Genomic DNA, 8658 nt, shown 5'->3' with positions numbered 1-8658 from the left:
CTCTTTCTCCCATGCTAAATTCATTTTAATGTAATGCCTGAATTATATCATGTTAAGGCCAATATTCCTAACTGAATTAAACAAAAGCATTAGGGCTCCTGAAATCAATATTAGAAAATTAAAAAAAATAAGCTAATTGCATTATTTAATCATTTTTACAAAGATTTACAATATAGTAAAACAAAGAATACATGATAAACCTCATCAAAATGGAATTAATTAAATCTCACGGGAAGAACAAAATTAATGTTGCCTTGAACGATATCCTATTAACATATGCAGAATGCTAAACCATACCTTATCTCTTCCAAACATACTAATCTCTAATTTCTCTTTCAGCTTCTTTCATGAAGTTAGGATAGTGATGAAGCAGTGCCATATGTAGTAGTTTTGTTCAGTCTCTTGATTCTACTTACCAGGAGTTCATTGTAGAAATGTTGTACTATGTTGCTACAGAAAAAGAACTGTTTAGTCGCATAAAGACCTACATCAGGGCAGAATACTCAGACAATTCAGGAAGTGCAGGTAAGTCTTGTCTCTAGTGCATGTCTCAACCTTTAAGTCTCACTGGAATTAATGAAATGCGTCCATAAATAGTTGCAAGTCTGGAAATCTAAAAAATACCAGTATTAAGAGGGTGAATATCACTTCAGGTGTTTCAGTTAAACACCTCATGCGATTACCTGGCATTCTTTATTTCATTTTCAATGCTTTTGTCTGCTTCATAAACCCTAGCAGTGACTCAAGTCAGCTAAATTGTATTTTAATTACTTTAATTTATAAATGCTTTCTAATATGACTGTTTCCAGCTACAAAGTAAGCTTAATTATTCTGCTTTTGACTTTGGCATTACATTTTCCATAACAAAATCCTTGGTATGGATCATTCTACTTTGGAAAAGTATGCATTCCATATACCATGGAGTAGATTCAACTTTTAAAGCATGAAACATATCAGTGACCTCTTTTTCTGAAGAGTACATGCATATCAATCAAAGTTCTTCTGTTTATACTATGAACAATGCACCTATAAGCAGAATGTTGTTCCCAATGTTTAAATATTCATATAATCAATTCAATGGGATATTCTTGAGTTAAAATATCCTTTACACTAACAACTGGTCTTGTTAAATATAATTGCACGCTGTGGAGAGTTGAGTTATCCAATTTTTGAGTCTTGTTATTTGGAGAATTATGCAAAAAAGAACTTTTTCTGTGTGCCATAGTTCTCCATGGGGACCAAATCACAAAGAGCATTAACATGAATTGACATGGAAAAATTGCATAGCTGGCTTTTCAGAAAGATGTAACTACATATAAATCTGAATTTGTACAATGAGATGTGCATTAGACTTGGAGAAAAATATGTGCTGTCTGTGAAACCTGTCCTGCGGTAGGAAAAAGTCTTCAAAAGTTATAGCTCCCAAACTTAAAATAGGACATGAAATGTTGCTCAGCTACTTGTTGAGATCTAACCACTCGTAGAGAAAGGAAAGAGCTACCTCGTTACAACAATTGCTGTAACAAAACCATCCCTATTAGAAATGCTTTTCATTTCTGTTCATTAGTAGTCAAAACTTCCTAATCCTTTTGGGTGATTAAATATGGACAGAAAAATTACCATGTATCAATGATCTAGTTATCTAGCCCTGTCTCTCAAACTGATACCAATCAGAGCTTGAAAGAAGATGCAGAATTCTCTTGAAACCTTTCAGTGGTGGGGCATCAACCACTTCTTCCATCTCCAGATAGCATGATTGTCTAGAGATGCTAAGGCTAAGTACAGACATTCAAGAGGTTAAATTGGGCTCAAAATGGCAACCTGTTTTAAACTTAGCTTGTCCCAGTGCCAACTTTGCAATTACAGACCTGGTCTTGGTGACTGGCAATCAGTCTAAACCAGTGGTCTCCAACATTTTTTAAGTAGATCACCATTGGCATTTGAAAGCATTCCAAGATCTACCATGTGCTGCCACCAACCTCACCTACCCCTCCACACCCAGCAGGTAAGTCTGTGGGGTGGGAAGGAGGGGGGTGGCATATCGAGGTAGAGGGAGAAAAAATTATTTGAGGGTGTGCCTCCCCAGCAGTTAAGTCCCATCTAGCTGTGGCCCCACTCAACTTACCCCTGCTCCTGCCTCTGTGGCACTGTCCCTCACCATGGGGTCCTTGATCTAGCCCCCTTTCCTCCCTCCCCTCCTCCACGGACTGACTTGCTGGGCTGGGGCACATGCATGAATGCATGTGGGCACTCAGCCCACCACCCCGGTCTTGGATTGACTCTGCATTGGGTGTATGGAGCTTCTCATACATGTACTTATGTCTGTACACCATGAAGGCCCAGGAACAATCTCAAATGCATAAAAAAGATCTGTAGTGGAACAGAAGTTTAATGACTGCTCTTACCACCCTTCTGCTCTTTTCTCATTGTGGCAAATGAAGAAAGCTGATGTGAACTATGCATACTGTATTGTGAATTTTTTTAAATGCCTTTTCTGGTGTTCTAGCACTGTCAGGATGCTTGGCTTATTTTTTTCGGATCAGAAAAAAAATGCAGACTTTTTAAAAAAAAATAAATTATTTTATGCAATGCTTCACTCTTTAAAACCTCTCAGTCCAACTCATCAAATGACCAATTTTCACCTTGATCCCAGGAGTAGGAGTTAAGACGTATTCTAACTTTTATTGCAAAAAAATACAAAGACTCTGCATCCCCAGGGAGCTCAGCTTGGCAGGAAGTACAGCCCTGGCTCTGTCTGCCTCCTGCTGCTGGATTGCACTCTCTGGGGCCGCAGAGCCCCATGGAGAGCATCCCGGTGACGGGAGGTAGAGCACGGCCAAGACTGCCCGCCTCCCACCACCAGGCTGTGCTCTGAACGGCTCTGCAGCCCCATGAAGCTCAGCCTGGTGGGGAGCACAACCCTGGCTCTCCCTGCCCCCCACCACTGGGATGAGCTCCATGGGGCTGCAGGCCCCTGGATCTGTGTGCTGGATGAGATGAGGCTGCCTCTGCCACCTGGGACCAGTGGCAGCACGAATCTTCCCTATTGTTGGGCATGGGGTATGCCCAACACTGGTCCCAGGTGCCAGGACAGCCTTCTGTCCTCCGGCATGCAAATCCAGGGGCCTGCACCCCTGGGAGGAGTCCAGCACTGCCCAGCAGCCCTCGCAGGGGTGCGGGCCCTCGAGTCTGCATGCTAGATGAGAGGAGGCTGAGACTACTGGTAAGTGTCAGTTTTCCTACCTTACCAGGGGCTACCATGCCTGCTGTTTTTATCCCCCTATGCCTTCACACTCACGTCATGAGTTTTGCTTCGAACAGTTTGAGGTACAGTTTCCCACTAACCTCTGTACCTATCTCCTTGAAACGTGGCAGGCTTCATGCCCTCAGAAGGGGCTAAAAATCCTGCACTTTTCATCTGAATCAGGCAAGAAATTACAAAGTGTTAGGCATCTTCATGATTCCCCATTATAGCCTGTGGGCGAAACATCGTAATGCATCGAAACAGCAAAACGGTTTTGATAAAATGAAATGGAATGTACTTTAAAATGAAATGAAACTACTAAACAAAACACTGTCCCTTCAAAATGGTGAAATGGATGTTGAAACGAAATGATGGTGTTTTGCACAGCCTTAAGGCTGACCATAAGGAGATCCTGGACAAGCAAGGCTATTTCCACCCCTCCCCCTCCGACATCTGGGACACTGCCTTATTTCTTCCCCCCCCACCCCCCACCCCTGATTCTCATCAGTGGTCAGGGGCCTGGGCCACCTTCCAGAAAGGCCTGCCACTTGCAAGCTGGCTTGTTCTGCACCACTCTGACTCCCTACCCTGCATTTCTGGGTTGCCCATTATAATTCTCAGCCAGCCAGGACTGGCCTCCTATATCTGGGACTGTCCCAGCTAAACTGGGACAGATGTTCACTTTACCTATACCATGCTGCCCTTATAAGGCAAATGTATTATAAAAGATACCACAATTTTAAGAATAGAAATAATTCTGATTATTACTGGGGAAAACATTTTGTATTTCACTCTGGTACTCTTGGTAACTATTGAGTTTTCAGCAGTAATTGGGTAGTACTATCTGTACACCTCTCAAAGAAGAGAATGAGTATGTGAGTTTCAGATTCACCAAAACACTTACGTACTTAATTTTAAGCATTTACTCAAGTACCACTGAAGTTATATTGAATATAGTCACAGCGTCCCATGTGATATCAGGAGGATTTAGTTAAATGTCACTAAATACACATTTCTCCAAATAGTTTGTTACATTCTACACTATGCAGTTATTAGAAACTGCACAGTTGAATCTAAAATAATAAAAGATTCTAAAAAGAGCACATATGGAGATCAGAAATGCCCCCAAACCAACTTCCTTTAAAAAAAAAATCTGAGAGAGATGGAGAATCTATTGTTTCTCTTTACTGGTTTAACAAACAGTGTGCTTGACTTCTAACTTGTATTTGTTTAGTTTTAACTTACAGCTGTTAATTCCTGTTATGCCTCTGTTCCCTTGATCAAATAAAATTCAGTGCCTCCTACTTCCTTTCATCAAAGTGCCAAACATGTAATCAAATCATTTTTCAATCTTCTTTTTGTTAAAGGGGTTGAATTTCTTTAGTGTTTCCCCAATAAGATGATTGGTGAATTCTATTACCTTTTTATTTGCCCAAATGGCAGTGTTTAATTTGAATACATGGCATTACAATTTGCTGTACAGTGTGGATAGGTAAGCATCTACACAGATACTGTGTATATTCGGTAGGTTATATGTTGGCCAGGCAGATATGTGGGTACTCAGGCATGTACTCAGCCAGGATGGGGAAATAGGGGAGGAGGGTGGTCTTTCTTTTTAGCTGCAACAGCTGTGTCTAGGAAGTGGGGAAATTTGGGTCCTAGAGTGGCCATATCAAGAAAGGGGGCTTGAATATGAATCTTTGACTTCCCAGTAAAGTACTCTAGCTTCCACACCACAGGTTAGGTATTATCTAGTCCATTCTTGGGGTCCCTAGGTAGCAAAGAGAATAATATGTATAGGGCCAGGAGGAAGAAAAGAAGCCAGAAAGTGTCTGGCTTTTTGAGACAGTTCTCTGGCAAGGAGATGATCCTGAGTTCTAGCCTGGACAATTGCCCCATGTGGACAGAGACTTCCACACTACTGTCTGTTCACTTTATCTGATAACTATTAAAGACAAGTTGCAAAGGCTTGGGAGATGAATCTAAGGATCACTTGATACACTTGAGATTTCATTCTCTCCAGTCATATAGGTGCAAATTGCCTCATCCAAGTGACTTGACATTTGGGATTGTCAGTTGTCTTTACGTTAACTGAGATACCTTAACAAAACTTTAGGCTACAATAGTTGGATTACAGTAGCACCAAACAATCCCAGTGAAGTTTAAGACTCTCATTCTTGGTACAATATGAACACAAACAAGGGACATTTTTAGTAGCAAAGAATTTTATAATTCAAATAACTACAGATGGGGGAGAAATGGAGATAAAGTAACTTACCCAAAGTCTCAAAGATGTAGGAGAAGTTAGTTGTCCACATCTCAGGTCTCCTAGACCTTTGATGCATTTACTACACAGTTATCAATGTGGCATGGCATAGCCGAATCCTTTTCTGATATATAATGTAATTTAGAGGACTTTGATATCAACAGCCTCTTATTTGATTCTTCATTTAAATACTTATCCTTAACTGTTCTTGCAGTTATGTTTGGTTTTGAAACCAATTTGAATTCTTGGCTTTAAACTTCAGGCATTTAAACCAATGGTGAGGTTCCATCTAGGTTCTAGGATGAGCACCTCACGAAGCTTTACTGGGCAAACCAGAGCCTTCACTAAGCTCCTTTTTCTCCATTCTGGAAATGCAAAGAGCCTAAAACTGTTCTAATTACTTAATCAAATGTTCACCAAACCCCATAATATGGGAGAGCACAGGTGGTATGTATCAGTATTTCTGCATCACAAACAAGCATGAAGATGGAGAGAGAACATGCGTGGCTACAGAGTATCTTTCTGGGGCAGCTGAACCAGGAAATTGTGTTTGGGGAGGGAGGACTGAGTTTTGGTTTTTGTTTTGTTTTGTTTTGGGGTTTTTTCAAGGACACGGCTGAACCTCTTGGGACTCTTTGTCCTTTCCTCTAATAAGAAATAGGCATCAAGTGTGTAAATATGTAGCTTAGAGCAGCTTTCAAGCACAAACCTTCAATCAGTTTATACTTATAGCTGAGTTAAATGTAATCCAATGACGTCTATAGCTAACAGAACTCTGAATTGGTAATTTCCCTGTAATTGCTAACAATATACTGTTTAATGGGGAAGGTGGGAGTGAAAGCCTTCCCTTGGCAGGCCCCTGTTTATTGAATATTGAATATACTCTTAACTTTTCTATATGGAAAGACAGCAACAGGCCTACTTGCTTCCACCCTTAGCAACAACTATAAACTCAATTCTTATTAGCAGTTCTTATTATCAGTCCATTGCTTAATGAAAGCTAGTATGTAAAGAATAAAGTAGCATTCAGTTTAGGATGGGTGGAGAGTGATTGAGGGGGTAGGAGGGAAAGGGAGGGATGTCTCAGCTAAATTTAAAATCTTTGAGGTGGGGAAAGGTGATTAAAAATTTCCTTGTGTATTTTTAATAGGATTGAATATATAAAGGACCCTCTGTTGCCTGTCATGATGCCCACTTATTCAAAGGAAATAACCGCATTAATATTAATTACTGCTGTGCCATGCAGTAAGTATAAAATGCAAAGGGTATGATTGTTTTCAATGGTGCCTAAGCACTTCATGTTCCAAATCCTGCTGAAGTTCAGTGAGATTTTGACATAGTTGGATCCTTTCAGAATGACTTTATCTCGTATCTGAATGATTTCCAATGACTGAAGTTATTTTAACTTGAATGGAATTATCTCCAGAGGGAAACAGCAGTAGTATGAAGAGAGTGACTGTCCTGCTTGGCTAGAGCAAGCTGAGAGGAGGAATTTCCTTTCCCCTTCCAGATCACTACAAACTTCTTGCCTGCTCTGTCGCCAACCAAGAAAGTACAAAAGTCTTAGATCGGTGGTTCTCAGCCTTTTTTGGACTTGAGGCACCCCTCAGAAGATGTGAGCCCTTATATTACACGTTACTTAGTAGATGCTAATTCCAAGGAATGTTAGTCTGTGTTAGGATTAACAAGTACTTGTGATCTTTGGTCACATATTCAGGTTTAATACTCTCCGTAATGTGCATTGCTCAGACCTGTTGCTGGAGGTCTGGTGAGCATGGGTGTGGCTAGGAACTGCAAACCTGCTCCATGCCCACCCTGCTCACCAGCTTTCTTGCCACAGTATAGGCTGGAGAGGAGATGGAACGGAGCCCCTGTGCTGCTTGGATCACTGCCTCTGCGTTCCAAATGGCCCCACTGCCTCCCATTGGACCCTGAATCCCGCTTCCACATTAGGATTGATCTCTCTACCCCCAGATTGCTGCTCTGCACACTCAACTGGTCAGAAAGCAGTGATGGAGCGGGGGAGGGGGCTTCCCATCCCTGGCTGTACCTAGGCTCCCTAGTCCATACCACCCTTGTGCATCCAGCCCCCACTAAGCCCCACAGCTACCCAACGAATCTTTGCCCTTACCCCCTTCAACTGCAGGGCCCAGCAGGAGCTGGATCTGGGTGCACAGGGGTGGTAGGGTTTTCAGGGATTCCAGGAGCAGGCTAGATGGAGGGAGACCCTCCACTAGCCCCTCTGCCACTCTTAGGATAATAGGGGCAGCAGGGCAGTGACCCAGGGGTGGAGGAGCCAATGGGGAACAGAGGGAGTGACTGGGGTGGCAGGTGAGCAATCAGGAGGTAGAGGAAACAATTCGGGGCGGCGGAGGGCCAGCAGCACAGCAGATTCCCCACTCATATTCTTCTCACCTGCCCTCTCCATCTCCCTCCCCTCCACTTCCAGAGATAAATTAAAGCAACAACAAGCCGCTGTATCTAAAAAGGTTGCAGACTTGATTCTTGAAAAGCAGCCTGCATATGCTAAGGAACTTGAACGTGTTACATCTTTACAGACTGGCCTTCAGTTAGCTGCTGTCATTTGCACGAATGGAAGAAGGCACCTGAACACTGCAAAGGAAGGCTTTACACAAGCTAGCTTGGGGCTTCTTGCAAATCAAAGAAAACGGCAATTGCTTATTGGGCTACTAAAATCTCTGAGAACAATAAAAACACTGCAAAGAACTGATGTACGTTTAAGTGAAATGTTGGAGGAGGAGGATTATCCAGGAGCTATCCAACTATGCTTGGAATGTCAGAAAGCAGCCAGCACTTTCAAACACTACAGTTGTATAAGTGAATTGAATTCTAAACTGCAAGACACTTTGGAGCAAATAGAGGAACAATTAGATGTGGCTCTGTCCAAAATATGCAAGAACTTTGATATCAGTCATTATACCAAGGTGCAGCAAGCTTATAGATTACTTGGAAAGACACAGACAGCAATGGACCAACTACATATGCACTTCACTCAAGCCATTCACAACACTGTTTTTTAAGTAGTTCTTGGGTATGTAGAACTGTGTGCAGGAAACACAGACACCAAATTTCAGAAGCTACAGTACAAGGACCTCTGCACCGTACGTGGTAACAGTTATTTTAAGTA

The 8658-nt window shown here is 42.0% G+C and overlaps 1 pseudogene; it reads left to right on the top strand.

The window, feature by feature from the left end:
- The first annotated feature begins 434 nt into the window (after positions 1-434).
- LOC109313655 lies at positions 435-8625 on the top strand (annotated as a pseudogene).
- Positions 8626-8658: the final 33 nt, after the last annotated feature.

Source organism: Crocodylus porosus, unplaced genomic scaffold, assembly GCF_001723895.1.
Source record: "Crocodylus porosus isolate Cpor-Errol unplaced genomic scaffold, CroPor_comp1, whole genome shotgun sequence".
NCBI lineage: Eukaryota > Metazoa > Chordata > Crocodylia > Crocodylidae > Crocodylus > Crocodylus porosus.
Note: the sequence above shows the minus strand (reverse complement) of the source record. Positions and strands in the feature narration are given on the sequence as shown.